Source organism: Dipodomys spectabilis, unplaced genomic scaffold (assembly GCF_019054845.1).
Source record: "Dipodomys spectabilis isolate Male_0828 unplaced genomic scaffold, ASM1905484v1 ptg000050l, whole genome shotgun sequence".
NCBI lineage: Eukaryota > Metazoa > Chordata > Mammalia > Rodentia > Heteromyidae > Dipodomys > Dipodomys spectabilis.
Window position 1 is genome coordinate 10,938,441 of NW_024870727.1, and position 20,935 is coordinate 10,959,375.

The 20,935-nt window shown below is 39.3% G+C and overlaps 1 protein-coding gene across 2 annotated transcripts in view; it reads right to left on the reverse strand.

Moving 5' to 3' along the window:
- The window catches only part of Serpini1 (serpin family I member 1), a 70,583-nt gene that overhangs the window by 23,044 nt on the left and 26,604 nt on the right, over positions 1-20,935 (reverse strand). The gene's annotated exons all lie outside the window — the stretch shown is intronic.

Consider the following 20,935-nt stretch of genomic DNA (forward strand, 5'->3'; position numbering starts at 1 on the left):
GCTCTACAATTGAGTTAAACCCTCAACCCCAAAAGTTCTACTTTTTAAATTGTAACTAACAACCAAATAAAGTGATAATACTTCTACATTCTGAGGACTCTCCCAACAAGTTGCCATAACTGCATGAAGTTAACAGTATGTGCAAGTATATGACAAGTGATTCTAAGTCATGCTTGTTGGCACTCACTAATATCACACCATCATATCACAAAGACTTGCTCATGATTTGGAACCACATTACTCCAGTGCCCAGGAGACTTGACTGTACAGGGTTAGGATAGACTCTAATGAAAACCACCAGATCCTTCCAGGGCTCGACATGAGCTAGTGTAGATAGGCATGCCCATTTTTTACCGTTTGTTCGATTACAGCACCTGCAGTTACCATCTTGTTTGTAAAGAGCTGACACACACACACACACACACACACACACACACACACCACACGCGTGTGCACCACACCTGCTTTGTTCTTTCAGCTCTGGTTATAGAGCACACAGGAAGAGGCAAGCCAGAGAAAAGACTCCACCCATTTTTAAAGGCTGCTGGTTCTCCTAGCTACTGCCCTCAGAAGAAAGCAGCATTAGTGCACAGCTATCTCTGAATATCTCTGCCTCTCCACTGCCATTATTCTAGAATCTGTCTTCCTACAAGCAGCCTGGTTTGAACTCACGGAGGTCAGGATTCCTGCTTTCCCCAGTTCTACAATGTTGTCACTATAGGCATCGGGAAAGCAAAATTGCTTATTCAACCCATTAAGTTGCTTCTGTGTCCTTGATCATTTTAAAATTCATCATGAAAACAACCCATAAAGTGATATTGTACAAAATTGTATTTTAATTAAAGAATCTCCATTCATCAAACAGCAGTGAGCACACACTTCACTGAAGAGCTGTGTGTTTCTAATTGGTATTGCAGTCAAAAGATGCTACTTTATCCTGCAGCTCTTCTCATCCTAGTTTCAGAGAACTACCTGGCCACTTTGTAAATCCTTTATATTTTAGTGTTTCATGTACTATTTGGGTTGGTTTGTCTGTCAGAAAGGTTACCTACTGCCCACACCTGCTGCTTTTGTATTAAGGTTTACATAATTCTCCCTCGTGTGTAAGTATGGGTGTGGGTATAGGCAATATTGACTCTCATAAGCTGTGCTGTTCATGACAGGGTCAGCTCTCATTTGTGGAGCACCAGATGCAGAAGACAGGTGCCAAGAGCCAAGACGCTGCACCTACTGTGACATTCTCTAAGACCAGACAGAAACACAGATAGAGCTTTCTCTTTCTAGATCCAGATGCAAATTTAGCAGGTATACCTCCAAGTTAAAAAAAAAACCCTCAAGATAAATCTGGTACTTAATTCATAATCATAGAGAAGAATACTCTTGGGTAAAACTTAAATCCAAGTCAGCTTCAAAAGCCTAGTCTCTTAACCACTACACTAACCAGTCTAATTGGCCATTTTAACCTTTAATCTGTAAAGACACAGACACCCATGACTTCATTTAATGTTGTATCTACTATGAAAGCAGATTTACTCTATAAGAGTTGTATTTCTTAGTAATACAACTACTTAGAAAGCTGTGTGTTATCATGAATATCAAATTTCAGGGTAACAAAAAAAGATGTTATGCATATAAAACAAAACCCAGTCTATTGCCAATCAATAACAAGGGGTTTATTATATTAAGAGATAATAGTAATACCAGCTAACATTTGTTTAGGACTTATCCTGATTATATTCTTTAAATTACATTCTTTCAGCCTTAACTTCCTCCTTTGGGAAATGAAATCGGAATCCCTGCTCTATAATACTATTAGACAGAAATGAGAGAATAACAGAAGACATGATTATGAGGAGCCACACTCCCTGGGCATGCGTATTTGTTAGGTAAAGCAAGATGCTACAGAACCACAGTCAGCATTTCACCATGCCTGCGTTGACCTATCTAATATGGCACCATTATTAGGCAAGGGCTTTGAAGTACCATGAAGAGAGAAAATTACAGCAGGAGGCTTCTCTCAAGAGAATACAATCTTTTCCAGATTCTTTAAGAAGCAGAAGAATAAAACAACCCTTCGGAGAAACAAATACATATGTATAACAGAATTTACAGGCCAGGATATTGACTGATTTCAGAGTCTTCACCCAGGCCTACAGCAGATGGTTGTGATTGAGCGTTTGATAGGCTTAAACTCAGCAGGGTTCACTTTCTGGGGGCAAACAGAGTTGTCAAGACCACTAATAGGCTTCAGCATGGAAGGGATCCTAGGAAGGAGGCCACTGTGGGTGTGGGCAGGAGCTCTTCCAGGGAAGAGACCCACAGCTGGCCACTATAAAACCTGCTCTATGATTAGAAGTCCATGGCTGGGAATGGAAGAGGTTTTAGTAAAGATGAAAAGAACTTCGCTTGGAAAGACACAGGTTGAGGCACGATGACATGAGCTTTCTTCCTTTGCAAAGCACACTTTCCCATTTTCAGGGAAAATTACCACAGCTGGCTTGGTCTAGGCCTCTCTGATCCTCTACCCCCATTGCTTGCTTGTCTCCTGAGACCTGTGCTTCCTGGCTGCTTCTCAGTATGTGGAGGGTTTTTGTTTTTTCTTTTTGGCTAGAGGCAGGATTTCCTTTCTCTGATGTATCTTAAAAGTGTAGCTGGTCCCTGGGGATCTAACCCAGCCCTTTTCTCTTCTCTTTTATGCATTTCTCATGCCTGCTGCTGAACTTTTGAACAAAGATATTCCAATGAAGAGCTCCATTCAGCTTATTCACAATGAAAGTAAAGTTCTTGTTCTGGCTTTTTATTTTAACTTACTTTTGGTGTCAGTCGTGTGGCTTGAACTCAGGGCCCAGGCACAGTCCCTGAGCGTTTTTTTCAAGGCTAGCACTCTATCATTTGAAACACAGCTTCACTGCCAACTCTCTTCCTTCCTTCCTTCCTTCCTTCCTTCCTTCCTTCCTTCCTTCCTTCCTTCCTTCCTTCCTTCCTTCCTTCCTTCCTCTCTCTCTTTCCCTCCCTCCCTCCCTTTCTCTTTATCTCTTTCTCTCTTTTCTTTCCTTCCTTTCTTCCTTCCTTCCTTCCTTCCTTCCTTCCTTCCTTCCTTCCTTCCTTCCTTCCTTCCTCTCTCTCTCTTTCTCTCTCTCTCTCTCTCTCTCTTTCTTTCTTAGAGAGAAAGTCTCACTGACTTTTCTGCCTGGGCTAGCTTTGAAGTACAATCCTCAGATCTCAGCTAGGATTATAGGCATGAGCCACCTGCACCCAGCTTCTGGCTTTAATTTTTATCTTCATTTCTGCAGTTAATTGTTCTTCAGATTTTTTTTTACTCTTTTAATAATTTCTGTGGATACTTCAAATGCAGGTGGCTCAATCAAAATCACTTTTGCCCCCAGTATGTCTTTTTCCTCCTCTCCCTGGCTTTATCCCTCATGCTCAAGGAATTGTAAAATTTCCATTTTGCATCCCCAGTCTCTCTCAACAAGACTCCATGGTCATTGTCAGGCTCCTGATCTTCCTCCTTGATGAAGTCTCAAGAACATCAAAGGATGCAGCCACGCTCAGAATCCTTGCTTAGCTCCCTCTTCTGTCCAATAAACAAATTGCCTCCAGATTAATCCTTCATGTACCCTGCTCCTACATTTACAAGACCTCCAAAGACCAATTCAGGCCTGTGAACTGAAGGCCAACACCGTTTGTCTTAACCATCATCCTTGGTACTGTGATGCACAAAAACGTTCTTTCTTGTCTTTCATATTTGGTCTGGAGGTTTGAACTCAAGGCTTTGCTTTTGTTAGGCAGGTTCTCTACCATTTGAGTACTGCTCTAGCCTTATGTGCTTTCATTATTTTACTGAACATGTTCTTACGTTTTGATCCACTAGCCAGGACACTAATCCTTCTATTTATGTTCCCAATGTAGGCAGAATGACAGGCACACTCTACTGTTCCCAGTCATTTTTTTTTTCTTTCTTCCTTATTTTCCCCCGAGCTGATCTTGAGCTGTGATCTTTCCAATCTCATTGTTCTGAGTAGCTAAGATGATAGGTGTGAGCCTCTGGGCTTAATGTGCTTTATTTTTCTTTTTCAATATTGAAGTTTGAATGCAGGGCCTTAAGAGAGCTAGGCAGACACTCTGTCACTTCAGCCCTTTTGTATTCCAATTATTTTCAGATAGAATCCTGTGTTCTTGCCCCAGCTGGCTTCAGGCCATGATGCTTGTTCTTCTTGATTTAGTGGAACTGCAGGTGTTTGCCATGATGCCCTGCCGCATCATAATGTTCTACTGACTCTTCTTTGAGGATCTTGTGACTCCCACCAGATTCTACTTTGCAACACATAGCTGGAGAATTTCTAATATTTCTGGCTTGTCCAGTTCCTCTGGAACTATCCCAGCTCAATGCCATATATTCAACTTATAACCAATTCTCCAAGTCCTGGTTTACTTCTGTCATCTTCCTGCTTCCTCAATGGGAAGACCAATGGCCACCTCCATGGAAACCCTCAGCATACTTTTATCTCTACCTTTCCTATAACATCGACTACCACTTCTTTACATTATATGCAATCGCAAACATGTAGCATCTCCTTTACTAGGTTTTGGGGACCCCCAAAACCTTTCATCTTTGTCTATTTTACAGTCATGAGAATGAGCATTTAATGCTCTGTACCTCGTAGGTGGCAAATCAATGTTAGTTGGATTAATTCAGCACAGGATGTAAAAAGCACCTAATACTGATCACCAGTTACAAGAAGAGGAGCCATAGCCTCTAAGTTCCTGAGGCTTAATTAAATCAGAGCCCAGAGGTAGTAGCTCATTACCATTTTTTATCCCCTTTGACAAAGTATTCCTTCATTGGACATGAGGCTACCTTTGTAGCTCAGCAAAGTGGCGCTGTCACCATTGCTGACACAATTTGCACTGACTGAACATGCTGTGTATTAACAAAAAGCACACCACCTTGAAGGGTCACGAAAGGTGACTTACAAACATTACTGCATTAATTTTAGTCTACAGAATGTCGGGCCTCTCTATGAGTCATAATAATCAACACCTTCTCAAGTGAGTTACTTTTACATGAGCATTACTTAGGAGATTTATTCTTTTCCAGAGACAGATGAAATGCTCTTAGAGAAAAACCACAAAGGACTTTGCTATCCAAATAAGAGTAGATAATGCTGCAGTGGAAAGTAAGGTGGACATAGGTGAGCTATAAATAAGCTATCTTTAATTCTTTCACTTCTCTTCCTTCTTTCCTGTGGCAGTAGAGGTTGCATCCATATGTGTCTTTAGAAAACATCTCATTAAAACAGGTCAGAAAGTGAGTACTGGTGGCTCACCCCAGTAATCCAAGTTAACTGGGAGATAAAGATTGCAAAGATTATAGTTGGAAGCCAGCTGGGCAAATGAAAGAGCTAACAAGACCCTCAATGATGGAGATACCTAACATTCCAGTTTTGCAGGAAGCATGAATAGGAGGTTTGTTGTCCAGACTAGCGAATTGGAGGACCCTAGGCACTCCAAAAGCTAAAAAGAAAAAGAGCTGAAAATAGGATGGAAGAGCATCTGCCTATCATATTAAAATCCTTGGTTTAAATACCTTGTACCAGCAAAACCACCCTTGCAACAACATGCAGGTCAGACGACCAAACTTTGTTATAACTGAGCTATGAGAAATCGTGTAACTCAATTCCAGCATTATAAAAGGTGCACTTACTCATAAACTGATATATTGAATTGAAATCCCTTTGTACAACTAAAGATAATAACTTGTAATAATAAAAACAGACACTTATTTGTTAATTAATCTTACTGGTAATGAGAGTCATGATTAACTAATGCATCTTGAGTTTTTCATAACCCTATTATTTGAAAATTTTATAAGATGCTTTCATAATTGTGGATCTTTTGTAACTGACAAAAAATTGCCAAAAGATGTCCTCTTCCTAGGAAAACAACAAGCTTTGGCTGGGGTTGGACTAGGGGGAGAATGAGGAGGATGAAAACTGTTAGAATGAAAATAGAACAAGGAAACCCACTGAGAATACTATTTGGAGGTGGGTCAGGGCCGAAGGGAGGCAGGGGGTACGAGAAAGAATGAAAGGAAGAAAGAAAGACAGAAAGAAAGAGAGAGAGAAAGAAAGAAAGAAAGAAAGAAAGAAAGAAAGAAAGAAAGGAAGGAAGAAAGAAAGAAAGAAGGGAAGAAAGAAAGAGAGAGAGAAAGACAGGTAGGCAGGCAAAGAAAGAAAGAGAAAACAAAAGAAGGAAGGAAGGAGGAAGGGAGAGAAAAAGAGAAAAGTGGGAGGAAAGGAGGAAGGAGGTGAAAAAGGAAATATTTTTTCCAATGTCATTTACATCAAAGAACAAACATTGCAAAATGCAAATATGATGGATACATTTGAATTTATGAAAATTTACTACTTATTTATTCCTTTTTCCATGTTTGATTAAAACTCTATCATGAATGTTTGGAAACCCTGTTCTTTCTCATTTTGATTAATACTAGCTCACTTGATAAACTTTGGAACAAGTTGAAGTTTGCAGGCATTTTTCCTTTTTTTGTTTTTCTGATTTATGAAGAGAAAGGCAGATGTGACATCAGGAGGAATGAAGCTCGGAAATATGTCAAAGAATTAGTTCCCTCCCTTTCCCCCAAAGTAACTACCTTAAGCGGGGGGGGGGGGGGGGGGGAATCATAGTTTAGCGTTTGTGATTTAGCAAATTTTCTCTTTGTAACAGGTATGGTGTTTTTCCTACCCCATTTTAGCTCTTTTCAAGTATCCAAAGAAACCCCCTAATACTCAGGTAGGCACAAGCTGGGACACAGGTGTCATTTCCTGTGCTGGCACTTGTCAGCTTCAAGAAGTGTGAAGTGCAGGCTATTTGTTATTCCTTCCCTCAGCTGACTTATATTCACTGATGTTGCCTCTCACCACTGAAATTTTTCCCTTGATGATCAATCTGAAATTATTCTCCATAGGATTCTGTATATGCAAAAGGGAAAAGAAAGTATTTTGTTCCTACTTGGGGATATAAAGTTACTATCATTAATGCAAATATCCTTCCTTCTACAGAGGGAATAGCTGGGTGCTGGTGGCTCACACCTATGATCTTAACAACTTGGGAAATGGAGATCTGGAGAATTGTAGTCCGATGCTAGCTAGGGCAGAAATTTCCGTGAGAACTCTTCTCAACTCATAGCTGAAGCACAGGGGCATGAACCTACCATCCCAATCTACATAAGAGGCAGACCACAATACCAGCCCAGCCTGGAGAGAAAAGCAGCTAGCCCCCATAGCCACAGAGAGAAAGGAGATGTGAAGGCACCTGTCTAAAATCCCAGTAACAAGGAAAAGCCTACAGCAGGCGGATGGACATGGTTCAGGCACAAACACCGGTGTGAAGTAGAAAAAGAAAAGTTGGAGATACAGTGGTAGAGGGCCAACCTAGCAGCTCTGCAGCCCTGAGTTTAAACACCAATACTGAATGAAAGGAGGAGACGTGGGTAAACCCTTCAACCTTGGGATACCCACAAGATGCTCATCGAAGGCCAATCAGAAGGCAAGAGAATTTTCCAAATCTCTCAGAATAAACCAGTGTTTGCAAAGCCAGGAAAATATGCTGTGCTGAGGATTGTTCTTATTCAGGTGCTAAAATCCAAGTTTTCTGATAATTTCATTAAGTTGAGGATCTATGTGGAAGAAACATCAGGGGTAGGGTGGATATTATCAAATGGAAATGTAGAGAAAGAACATTGCAGTATTCTTCTAAATGCCTATGGATTACATTTCCAGTCACAAGAGCGCTAAAAAGGTTTCTGTCAAAAAGACATCACATTATGTGCACTACCCACGCGTGATAGCCCGAAGTGATTTTTAGAGAAATGGCAACAAGGTTTAGATTTAAAGATTTTCATCCTGAAGGGAAGGTATGTCATACCATGCATAAGTGACACTCCAATGTTTTTTTCTAAAGATGTGTACATTTATTTTTCTTTTCAAAGTTTCTTACCCACCACCACCAGAAAAAAAAACTTTGTAAATGAAATTGCTTAAAACACAAGGAAATCAAGAGCTACAAAGGACCTTAATTCTATAATAAAAAATATCTGATACTTTATAGTATCAGATAGGCTTTATAGGCTCAGAAAACCATGTCCCAAAATATGGTGATTATTTTAACTTGAAAGCCCTTAAATGTTAATGGTGATGGAAGAGGCTTTATTGATATTCACTCATCAGTCTCAGGACCAGACCACCAAAGCAAACCCCAGTAGTGTTCTATCTATTCCTAAAGTTCCAAGGCTGAGAAAGAAGACAGAAATGGAATCCCACGTAGATGGTCTTTTCCACAAGAAATGGAGATTCCTCCCCAAATCATTTTATTATTCCCTCTCTAAATTTCCTACCCTATCCCCACTTTCTCTCTGTAATGCAGAGAGAATTTAAGACTAGCCATTCAGTCTTCCTTTTGAGTTCTAGTCTTTTCTATGGTTCCTGTGTTTATGTGCAGGAAGATGTTTCCTTGTGGCCTTTCTCCTTTAAACTACACTCTGTCTGTTTCAATGATTGCACCTTCAAAGGGACTCTGTACTTATGACCACACAAAGGACTTAATCTGTTCTTCATTTTCCAGCCACACTTTACCAGGCACTAAGTTTTCAACAGTATTTGTTTATGTTCTTTGTCCTTGTGCTATTGAAGACATGCAAAAGACAAGCTTCTCAAGTGATCTCTCAAACAATGAATTTGGGAAAAATCCAAAAGGCAGAAAAATCCAGGTAAATCCAAAGGGCAGACCCTCTAAAGATTTCATTCACCAGAAAAAACTACAAAAGAAATGGGCTGAGAGGATGAAGAGGGGTCTTGAGTGGAAAGCCATGCGTTATCGAAAACATAGACTTCCAAGGTATCTGACCCTGACAGCAGGTTGGAGCCCTTTCTTTGAATAATTGTATCACCCTCTGCAATTCTGCTCTGCAAAAATATACCTGATTTTCCCCCTTTGGGTATTGACCAGTTTTGTCTCTATTAAACTATGTACTTTGTATTTCTTTGGCAGTGTTCATGGCTACTATGAAGATTTAATCTTTGCCCACATGTCCAAGACTACAACCACCCCTTGTGATGAAGAAATGAGCAGTAACTCTTGAGGACTCTTTCATAGCCTCTTGGGAAATTGTTTTATCTCTATAAACAGATGGTAAATAAATAAAGATCTAGGGAGTCCTTCTTCCTCCTTAAGCCATAATAAAATTCTCAAATGAAGAGCTAAAATACTTAGTGACTTTGTCTTTTAAAAACTTAGAAAAAATAAAGATAATAATTACAATATGAATAAAGGTAATTATAATAAAGATTATTTAAGATGGTAAGGAAAATTTTATTCAAGAGGGCTTCCACAATGAGCATTTTTGCATTCATGGGAAGAGATCAGAAATAACTCCAAATGCAAGAACCACTGGGCATAGTTATATCCAAGAAGCAGATTGGGGAATGAGTAGAAGGAAGGTTACCACAAGATGCATTCTGAGTAAGGAAGACTCTGTTCCCACTGACTAGACTGGATTCCTGCAGTAGACAGCCTAGCCTGGTAAGATAAGGAAGATGAACGACAAGATATTTGATCAGATAACAGGGTATGTGTGTGTGTGGAGGGGGTGATATTTGTAAAGCTGAGCCAATAGGATTTGATCAAGGGCAGAGCCCAAGGCCCAATTGACCAGAGGGTTCAGGGGAGACTGACCAAAGTTCATTAAAGAGAGCTCTGCAGAGGCTGCCTGATGGAATTATCTGTAGTCACAGAAATGGTGACATGCATGCTTGCTCAATCTGGTGTCACTCTGGGCTGTGTTGTCGTCTTCTCCTTCTCCTTCTTCTTCTTCTTCTTCTTCTTCTTCTTCTTCCTCTTCCTCTTCCTCTTCCTCTTCCTCTTCCTCTTCCTCTTCTTCTTCTTCTTCTTCTTCTTCTTCTTCTTCTTCTTCTTCTTCTTCTTCCTCTTCCTCTTCTCCTTCTCCTTCTCCTTCTCCTTCTCTCTCTCCTTCTCCCTCTCCCTCTCTCCCTCCTCCTCCTCCTCCTCTTCTCTCCCTCCTCCTCCTCCTCCTCCTCCTCCTCCTCTCTCCCTCCTCCTCCTCCTCCTCCTCCTTCTCCTCTTCCTCCTCCTCTTTTTCTTCTTCTTTGCACTTTCATCTTTATTTTAAAATAACTCTTCAATTAAAAAGTTCCTTGTATTTGTTAAATCCGGTCAACAGAAGGCTGCATTACATGTTTAATTATTTTACTCTTTCTTAGTGCTTCATTACAATCTTTAAGGGAAACTTCTTCCAATAGACTATGAGATTCAATCTGCACTTGAGTTCTTTAGATGACACTAAATTATGACAAAGTCCAAAAAAATTATATGAACATTTATCAACACAATTGGGACCTGTGAATTATTTCAAATGGTATGAGATTCTTTTAATGTGCCAAGTGCAAACGAAGAGACAAATTTTAACTACTAGATTTATTTTTATTATATTTAAATAGTTATCATTATTCTTATTGTAATTTAGTTCACTTAAATAGCTACCTGTAGTTAATGGCTACTAATTTAGACACCACGAGATCGAAGTTGCTCAACAAAATCAACTTTTTGTGATGTTAGTTCTAAACCAAATAACCTATCACAGAGAAATTTAAAACCAAAGAAGAAAAATTAATAATATGATTCCAGTTCACATGCTTTGGTACCTCAATATTTTTATTTAAAAAACAAACTCTTTTTGTCAAGAGATCTCAAATGATAGAGACTCCATTCAGAATTCCAAAGTCATTTGGCTATTGCGGGTGACTACTGGAAAAAATATAACCAACGCCAACAAAAGCCAGTAAGCTGGCATAGCCCCAGCTCTCCTGGAATATGATTTGGGCTTTCCATAAAATGGTAATTGGCACAACTGAAGAGAACTTGTACTTGCCAATGAATAATTTCCTTTGGAAGTGTTTCAGAGGAGCTACCAGCCACACAGGAGCCCAAGACAAGACTCAGAGAGCAGTTTCATTCATTGAAGTCACATGGTACCTAAGGCCACTCAGGAATGAAGCCAGTCATTCACAGTTTTAAGTGATCCATTCATATTTTAGTTAACAGTCATACTGGACTCATCTCATTTTGAAGGTGGGAAACAGTTATTTTTACTTTTTGTGAATGAAGGGTGTAGAATGAGCTAAACATGAATGCAATATCTCCAATTAAATTGACTCTATTCATTTGTTCAGTAAATACACAGCCTTGCCCATTGTGTGTCAGACCCTGTGAGGATATGGTAGAAGGCAGGGTAACAGAGTGACATTTTCCTCCATCTGTAAGATCTACAAAGTTCAAAAAAATTTAGCTTTCCAATTGGTTGTGGGCTTTTTTTTAGTGGGATAGGAAGGGTCCTGAGGCTTGAACTCAGGGACAGAGGTACTGTTCTTAAGCTTTTTTTTTTTTTTTTTGTTCAAGGCTAGCACTCTACCACAGCTCCACCTCCTACTTTTTGGTGGTTAATTGGAGATAAGACTCTCATGAACTTTCCTCTTTGGGCTTTCTTTGAAACAAGATCCTCTGATCTCAGCCTTCAGAATATCCAGAGTGACAGGCACTAGGCACTGGCACTGAGCTTCAACCCGTTATTTTTTAATTGGATTTTCATGACTAAAATGTTGCTTGTGTAATAAAGTTTTAAAAAGTTGGCTGTGTCTCTGAAGTTCTAAAATTACCCAGAGGTAATTTCTAATTATATCGCTAAGGAAAGGAGTTGTATCCTGACTCATTTTTCAACCATTCAGGTGTTAAAAGAGACACCTGTTTGTTCATTGATTATCTTGGGAGGGAGGTTAAATTTTCAGAGAAGCTGTTAGTTATCCAACTTGTAAAGAATTCTCACAGAAAGATTCATAGCATTCAGTCAGCCTGCCTTGATCATGCGCATAGCTAACATACTACTGCAGTATAATGATATTAATGATATTGCAATGGAGGATAGCAGCTTGTAAGGCTGTCGGCCACCCTCAACCAAGTTTTCAAATCATACGGCTGGATTGCTTCTGATGTGTGTGTGTGTGTTTAGTTTTGTGTGTGTGTGTGTGTCTTTCCCTACAACAAACTTATCCTTAGCTCCTGCTAATTTTACTTCTTTAGCTATAGCTGGTGGCCTTATAAGATTATGTATAAGGGTTCAAAGTCACCTCTGCACTCTCCTGAGATGAAATGTGTAGGTCTGTTTTGCTCCAGTATCTATTTAAACTGCACTAAGCTATTTCCATGTTTCCACAATCTCAGTGGTCTTTCACAAAAGTGGCTTGGACTAATAGGATTCTGACCCCAGGTAAATAAGGAAGAATATGAATAGGAGCTATCAGCTGATGCAACTGCCATTTCCCTAGGTCAGAGTGTTCAGATCTTATAGTCAAGTGCTGGTGGCTCATATCTGTAATCCTAGCTACTCAGGAGGCTGAGGTCTGAGGATCTTAGCTAGCTCAGGTAGACAAATTCAAGAGACTTATTTCCAATTAACCAGCAAAAAAGCCTAAAGTGGGCCTGGGCCTCAAGTAGTAGAGTACTAGTCTCAAGCAACAAAGTCAAGTGAGAGTATGAGTATGAGTGAGAATACGATGCCCTGAGTTCAAGCCCCAGTACTGGCACACATAGACACTAAGTATTTAAGTTCTACCAACTCCATAGGTTTCACTTGCTACTTGCTATTTGCTCGGCACCAAGTTGAAGATGAGAAATTTCAATCCAATTCCTATATTCCATAGAGTGTTTTGATATTTATTTATTTACTTATTTGATCTACCATAAGGCTTGATCCAGTTTGTTTTTATATTTTTAAAACCACATTTTCATTTAGAAATGTAGGGGGAGGATCTTTCTTGCAATTTCCTTGAAGAATGATTTCCCCTTTCCTTTATACTGCAAGTGTTAGAATATACTAGAAAAAAAATTCTGAGATAGAAAATATCAGTCTATGTTAAATAACAGCTTTTTAAATCACAGAAATCATCCTGGCTCACCTTGACTGAACAGTGGGGAAATTTTTCTGAAACAAGAGACTGTGAGAAAATTTAAAGTAAGAATTACTTTAAAGAAAGAATAATTGTGTTGCTTTGTTTTTTTAAAGCTACTATACACAAGAAATTTCACTGACATTGACTAGTGTTAAATTCATGCTACCAGAAAAGATCCACCTGTCAACTCTTTCTGAACATTATGCTAGTGAGATTTCTAGAAGACATCTTCTAGAAGAAGTCTCATCCTGTTCCTTGCTGTGAGTAGCTAGAGGGACAACTGGTAATGTTTATTGCTTAATGTGTGCAAATAAGTCGACCATAAGCTGACATTAAGACTCTGTGAAAATATTCCTGGTTGCATTTCCCTGTCATTTTCAGAATTTGCAATATACAAACAGTATTCCAAAGACCCCAGAAAGATGTGTCAAGGAAATCGGCCAATGTTCATGTTGGGAGAGAAAGGGGAAGAAAAACTGAGACAGTATTTCTTCACCAGGCACTTGAAATTGTAAACTATCACTTTTATTTTCAGAGATAGGAGAGAAATGGATTCTGTTTTTCTGAATGTAATCTAGATTGAACAGTACTCACTAGCAGGAAATGATCCTTTATCAAACATGTCACTTAGCAGATTAAAGTTATTCCCACCAGTGGACAGGGAGGCTAGGCGAGGGCTTCAGGGTGTTTTCTTGTGAATAGTCATTGTTCATGATCCTCCAGTATGAGAAGGACACAGTACTCTACATGCTTGCATATCTCCCTCTCTCTCTCAGGCAGATACTCGGTCTCTTCCTTCATTTTCTTCCTTCCTTCCTTCCTTCCTTCCTTCCTTCCTTCCTTCCTTCCTTCCTTCCTTCCTTCCTTCCTTCCTTCCTTCCTTCCTCCCTCCCTCCCTTTATTCCTTCCTTCCTTTCTTCCTATTTTTTTTCTCTCTCTTTCTCTTTTCCTTTATTTCTCTTTACTTATTTATTTTGCTTACTGGGCTTGAATTCAAGGTAATGCTGTACCACTTGAGCCATGACACCAGTACTGGCCTTTTGCTGGTGAACTGGAGACATGAAGTTTCATGTGCTGATTGCCTGTACTGGCTCCAAACTTCACTCCTCAGAACTCAGCTTCCTGAGTAGCTATGTGCAGGCATTGAGCCACCAAGGTACAGCTCCACCTCTTATTTAACACTAAGAGATCCTTGAAGAGCCAATATGGAATACAGTCAAGAATGCCAGCTTTTTGGCTGTTTTCTCCCCCTTGACTGTTTAGTTGCTCCTTACACATCTTAAGTATTACCATATTTCAAGCTACTTTCTGTCAGAGATGTTTCAGAGACTATCTTCATGATGCCAAGATATCTGTCAGGCCTATCAAATGGACAAGACTTGTCTATAAGTATATTAGGACAAAATGCATTTTTTTTTCATTTTTTAAAACAAAAAATACAAAAACAACTGGGCCCTGAAGAGCATAGCTGTATCCACGGGTAACTGTTAATACCATATACTTTTCACTGTAACTATGTAAATATAGGTTTATATTTACATAGTTTCCTAATTCCAATAAGAAAAGCCATGAGAGTTCAGCTGAAGGTAAGTCGAAGGCAAGATGACATACCTGTTCTGATACTGGTCGCATGTCCTCCTCTCTACCATTTCTGGGTGAGTCTCTAAGTGAGTGGCTAAGGCCAATGTGTTCAGGGAATAAAGCCTTGAGAATGTTGATGTTTCCAAATGCAAAGACATTCTTCGCATTAAATTCATCCTTTGATCTCAATTTTCCCTCCAGCAACAAATTAGTTAATTCACGGAATTCTACTGCAGGAATAAGAATATAATGGATCCAGCATCAAGACAAAAGGCAAATAGATGCCCACTCTCCAAAGAGCTGAAGCCTATCATGTTTAGGGGACCTGAACTTTTTATCTATAGGGTCCAAAGTCTGTGCTGTTTTACTGTGTCCCCACTAGATGGGATGTGTCAATGAGTGCTGACTTTTGATCTATAGGAATTACTTAGCAGACTCTGCTGAGTTTCCCAGATGTTCATCTCACTGTAAAACTGACTTACTCAGGCAGGTGCAGAGGCTGGAAGCCTGTAATTCTAGCTACTTAGGAGGCTAATCTTGGAGGATAGAGGTTCAATTAACCAGCAAGAAGCTAGACTGGAGTCATGTCTCAAGTGGTGTAGCACCAATATTTAGCCAGAAACCTGAGGGAGCTCAATGTCCTGAGTTCAAGCTTTTAGTAGCAATTAATTAGTTAATTAATTGAATTTCTTGCTGATGAGGTATATCTTAATGTTTGAATAAAATCTCATTCCCTTTAACCTATCAATCCTACTTATACCAAATAGTTTTGCAACAAGTTATAAAGACAAACTACATTAATTGGATCTTCTCCTACTATGTGCTTCATTACAAGACTTAAGCTTTTTGACTAGCCAAGTTACATAGGTAAAACATTCACAGAATACAACATTAAAAGGGTAAAAAGCCATATAGTGAAGATTCTTTCCCTACTCCCTTTCTCCTTGTCAATAAGTGAATGTGTCTCATTGGAACCAGCCATTGTCACCTGCGAGAGGTATCTTATGCATATCCTACTGTATATGTATTTACCCATTTTCTTCTGAAAATAATTACATACATTTGAAGCCTCCTTATTTTTTATTTAGCAATATTAGGTTGGAGACTATTTCCTATCATGACATAAAGAACTTCACTTTGAGTCAGCTTCATTATTCAGATGTGCCATAATTTATTTAATTAGTCCCCTAACAACAGGAATGTAATCAGACAATCTTTTACTGCTACAAATAATGCTGCAATAAGTAATTTCAGAGACACATCATTTCACAGGTATGCAATTATCTCTGCAGGATAAATTCCTAGAAGTTAAATTACTAGGTCAAAAGATACAAGTCCTTGTAATTTTTTATAAATACTGCCAAATTGCACTCCACAGAGGTTATACCATTAAAAACCCTAGGAAATACTCAAAGAGGAATAAGGAAGATTTCAGTGAAAGAAAATTTAAGCTGTTTCCAAAGAATAGATGTAATACATGGATAGAATACTTTCTCTCCTATATGGCACAGCTGCAAAAATAAGGACAGATGAACATGGTAAAAAACCACTATGGGGTACAAAAGACATGACTCACAAAATGAAACATCCACAGGATAATCGATCAAGTTCCAAAAAACAAGATGCAGGCATACAGGGAGTCAACATTTTGGGAAGCAAGAAAAGAAATGGTTTGAAAGAGTTTTGAATGCCACCATCAGATTGTACTGTCTAGACATTATTTGGAAACAAGTTGAAAGAAACTACAAAAAATAAAAAATAAAGATAATTATAAGACAATTGAAAGAAAAGGTTAGAATTCATGGGAATTGGGGTTTTGCTTTTAAACATGAACAGTCAACATGGTAAAGGTAAAGTAAGAGAAGGTATTCCCGAAGTCAGGCACTAGGTCTTCTGGAAGAAGCCATTAAAAAACAAATTGGTCTCCAGCAAATGGAAGCTTCACAGAAGGCCTTGAAGTCCAGGACCATTGCTAAGAGCATATTTCGTGTGCTGTTCATGATTTTATTGCACTGTTTCTTACTTCAGATGTCCATGATGATACATTTTAATCAGTTTAAAAATATGCATTTATTCTATTCAGTAGGTCCTAGATGATGAATTACATGTTAGATAATCTCTGGCAATGATCTGAAGCAAAATACTGAAATATTTCATAAGATCAGTCCACTGTCAAACAAATAGGGAAGCTGAGGATAGTGCCTCATGTCTGTAATCCTAGCTACTAAAGAGGCTGAGAGCTGAGGACCATGGTTCAAAGCCAGCCTGGGCAGAAAAATCGGGGAGACTCATCCCCAATTAATTGGCAACACGCTGGAAGTGATAGTGTAGCATAAGTGGTAGAGGGACCAGCTTTGAGTAAAAAAGCCAAGCAAGATTACAAGGCCCACCTTGAGTTCAAGCGCAAATACTGGCACCAAGAAAAAAGAAAAAGGAAAATGAGATTCTTCCTGGGTGTAGCTGGCCGTGACACTACTGTGGTTTAAGAGGCAGGTGATTCATTGTCATTGATATGCTTTGGTTTTCAGCCACACAAGTCAGGGTCTTCAATAATTCCAAACTGGATGACACCTAAGTTTTTAACCTTGTGACTTATTAAGGAATACTTCTGTGGGTTTGTGATCTAAAATCACGTAGTGCATTTCAAAATATAATATTAGCATAATTAGGAGAGTGACATTACATTTCTTATTTCAATCTGCCTGGTTTTAGAACTGCTGCAATCCACACCATCCATGGATCATGGTTCTCTGGGTTAGCTTTCTTTTGGGGGCCTTGGCTGTCTTTGTTACTTGCTGCTTCTTAGCCGTTAAAATGGATAACATTTGAAAACTCTTCCAAGTGATTTTTTTTCAGTAAAGCTTCAGGCAATGATGGGGGTCTGCAGGGTGGTAAGTTATTTTAAGATTGTGATCCTACTAAGATTAGGTAGTGGGTATACGATCGCTATGGTTCATTAATATCATTAATGTAAGGCAGAAGGGTTTGACTAAATGGCTTCTGGGAGGACATAATTTATTTGAAATGACAGGGCTTTAAACTGTTTTTATAACCTATTATGAAAAAGGGAGACAATAAAAGCTCCTTTTTCGAAATCAGCACTTCCCAATGGTCTGGTGATTTGTACATCACTATTTCCAGAGAGGTCATTTTATAACTGCAGGCTAGGGACCGTCTCACCAAACTCGGGACTGGGAAACTTTAGACAGCAACCTCCACTATTTGCCTTCTTAGGGGGTATTTCAAGTGATTATTAGATACACTCAAGTTGAAGGCAAGTTCGTAGGAGATCAACTGGAATATTCCAGTAAATATAACTGCTAGTAAATATAGCTAGCTGAAACAAGCCAAGACGATCAGGGAAGAACGGAGAGGAAGGAAAGATCTCAGCACTTATAACAAGCCAGGCCCTTTGCAACCGAGGGCTGTGATTTTTTTTTTTTACTCTGTTTCTGGGCTAAGTTGCTCATCTGTTCCGTCCATAGAATGCAGCCTCCATGGGGACAGGAAGCTCATGTGCTTCATTCAGGAAAAGGTGGATCTAGCCCAGAGCTTGGTCCTCACCTGTGTTCAATATTTCCATGTAATGATCTCGTATTATCGCTGCCAACACAGAGCTAGGTGAGGCTCAGAGACTTAGGGAAGATTGCCTCTGTGTGCACCGATAACAAACACACAGTGAACAGTCCCATCATGTCTGGTTCCTAAGCCTGAGTCCCTTTCCTTCACTATCTCATTGGGGTCCTGGAGTGCACAGTGTGCTTAGTCTTCTGCCTATGTGCCTTGTCACCCTTCAAACATCCTTGTAAAGAAGCTTGTTTAGGAAGGATTCTATCCTGTATTACAACCTGAACTATCTTAACACTCTATCAGGAAGGCTTCCCTGAAATTTCCCCAAGCCTTACTGAGGATTGAACTGAGAGCCTCATGCTGAAGAACTCTATTACTTAACTACACTTCTAGTGCTGTTACTTTTCATTTGTTTTTCAAAAAGGGGTCTTGTGGTAATTTTGTTTTAACTAGCTTAGAACTACGATCCTCTCTGTTTCTACCTCCAGGGTTGCTGATATTACAAACACACGCTATCATGATCAACCCTTGAATCATGGATTATTTTTTCTTTTGAATGAAAGCATGGAAGAAAAAGGTGAAGCAAACCTTGGATATCTGGAGTCAGAAGCCTGGGATTAACAACTAAAAATGCCAGGAAAGACCAACAAGATGCTAACAGAGATGGAAAGGAGAAACCACGAGGAAAGTAAGTGAAAGCCTGGTTACACCTAGTTTCAGAAGAATAGGAAGAGAGATTTAGAAAACTGAGCAAAGGCAGTTCTTTGGAAGAAGTGGTGAAATGGGACAGGCATGAAGGGTGTTCTGATGGTCTTCCTTTCCTTTGTGAGATCGCATGTAAAGTCCTTTGCCAAGGTCAAAGTTGGGAGGAGGTGCCCCAGAATGTACTGCAAGAACATTTCCATGGCATGCTACTCATGGATAAGTACCACACCAGATATTTCTGCTTACCCAGATAGAAGAAATATCTTAAATACCATCTCTTACCAAGACAATGTCAGGCATTTTTGCTAGAATTAACTTGGAAAGCACTTGTTTGAGGAATAAAATTTTGAAAAATAAATTAAGACAGATTGAAAACCTTCTCTCGTGTTCCCACTTGCACTGCAACTTTATTCGCTCAAAATTATGCTGTGTTCTGAATGTCACTGAGAAATTTAGGAGATCGCTGAGCTGCACCCCAGAAGTGGATTTCCAACCATAATTGAATTGGAAAGGTCGTAACTAAGTTTCACCATCTGGGACTGCCAGATGTAATCAATGCACTATAAGTTTGAAAAAAAATGCTATTGGGTGTGTTGAAGCGCATTTTATAAGCAATGAAAGCTATCATTTATGCAACAGAAATCACTCTAATGTTTTACAGCACATTGGTAGCATATACAAGTATCAGAGGATTAATGTGGAATGAGTAATCAAGGTTGAAATATAACATAGTATATAAAACATGTTAATAAGGGTATTTCTCAGCAGCTCTCCAGCCTCCAACATCAATCTGTAAGGCTAACATATCTTCATTTTCATATCCATATATTTGGTGATATAATTGGAAACTTACACTTGAGCATTCAGTTTTACTAACCTTAACCTATACAACAGCACTGGCCATTAAATAGAATCATTCCTTCTTTTTCTTCTTTTCTTTTCTTTTCTGTCCTTCCTTCTTTCCTTTTTTCTTCCTTCCTTATTTTGGCAGCATTAAGTTTACACTTCATAAGCAAAAACTCTACCACTTGAGCCATATCTCAGTCATTTTGCCTCTAGTTTGCTTTTCAGGGTCTCCTGCTTTTTGTCTGGGCTGGCCCTAGACCGCGATCCTCCTATTACCACCTCCTAAGTTGCCGAGATTACAGGTGTGTCCTGTCACACATGACTGATCAATTTTTTAAACCTGGGGACAATGTGTGGTTTAAGTAAACTAAAATTTCCATCGTTATTAAATATTTGCCTTGTTATTGACCTCTTCAAGCCTTAAAGCTTTTGCAACCCAGTAGCTTGACTTGTTACACATAAGCTTATTTAAAATCAGTGATGCAAAATATATAAAGTCTGTTATTTAAAGGTCTAGAAGCAAGCAGGCTTAGTTAAAAAAAAAGATCACAGCAAAGAAAATCACATAAGAGGCAGGCAAGGCTTTCCCCCTAGTCTAGATTGGAGAGGTGTGTGTGTATGCACAGACACAGATACACACACACACACACATATACATATATATGTATTTATGTCTATACCTTCTCTTTTGATATCAAAGTAGTGATAGTCCAAAACATTACCCAAACTAACCAAGAATGATCACTTGGCTTCATTACTAGCCTTGTATTTGGCTAAAGTGTTACTTGTGTAATTGTGGTGATGTGTTGATTCAAAAAGTTAATGCCTTAAGCCTTGTACTGTAGGTTCTCCTCTGATATGGGCAGGCTACAGAATGATAATGCTGTGCAAAAGGAGCTTATTCAATGCTCTTCTTCTAGACACTCCTCATCCCACAGCCTCAGCGGCAGCTTGGCACAAGGGCACAGTACCCATCCCACGTAGACCCCTGCATTCTGCACAGCACAGCTTCATTCTGTTGACAGGTACACTCTAGCCCCTTCTTATGATCACCTCATCACACAATGGCAGCGTACCGTACCACCAAGATGCCTGTTTTTACCCTCTCTAGACAGAAGTGGCATCTGAAGTGGCCAGATGAGGCCACATGTGCATAACCCAAGTGTCAACACTACATTTGGGGTCAATTAAGGTAGCACATGCATACATGA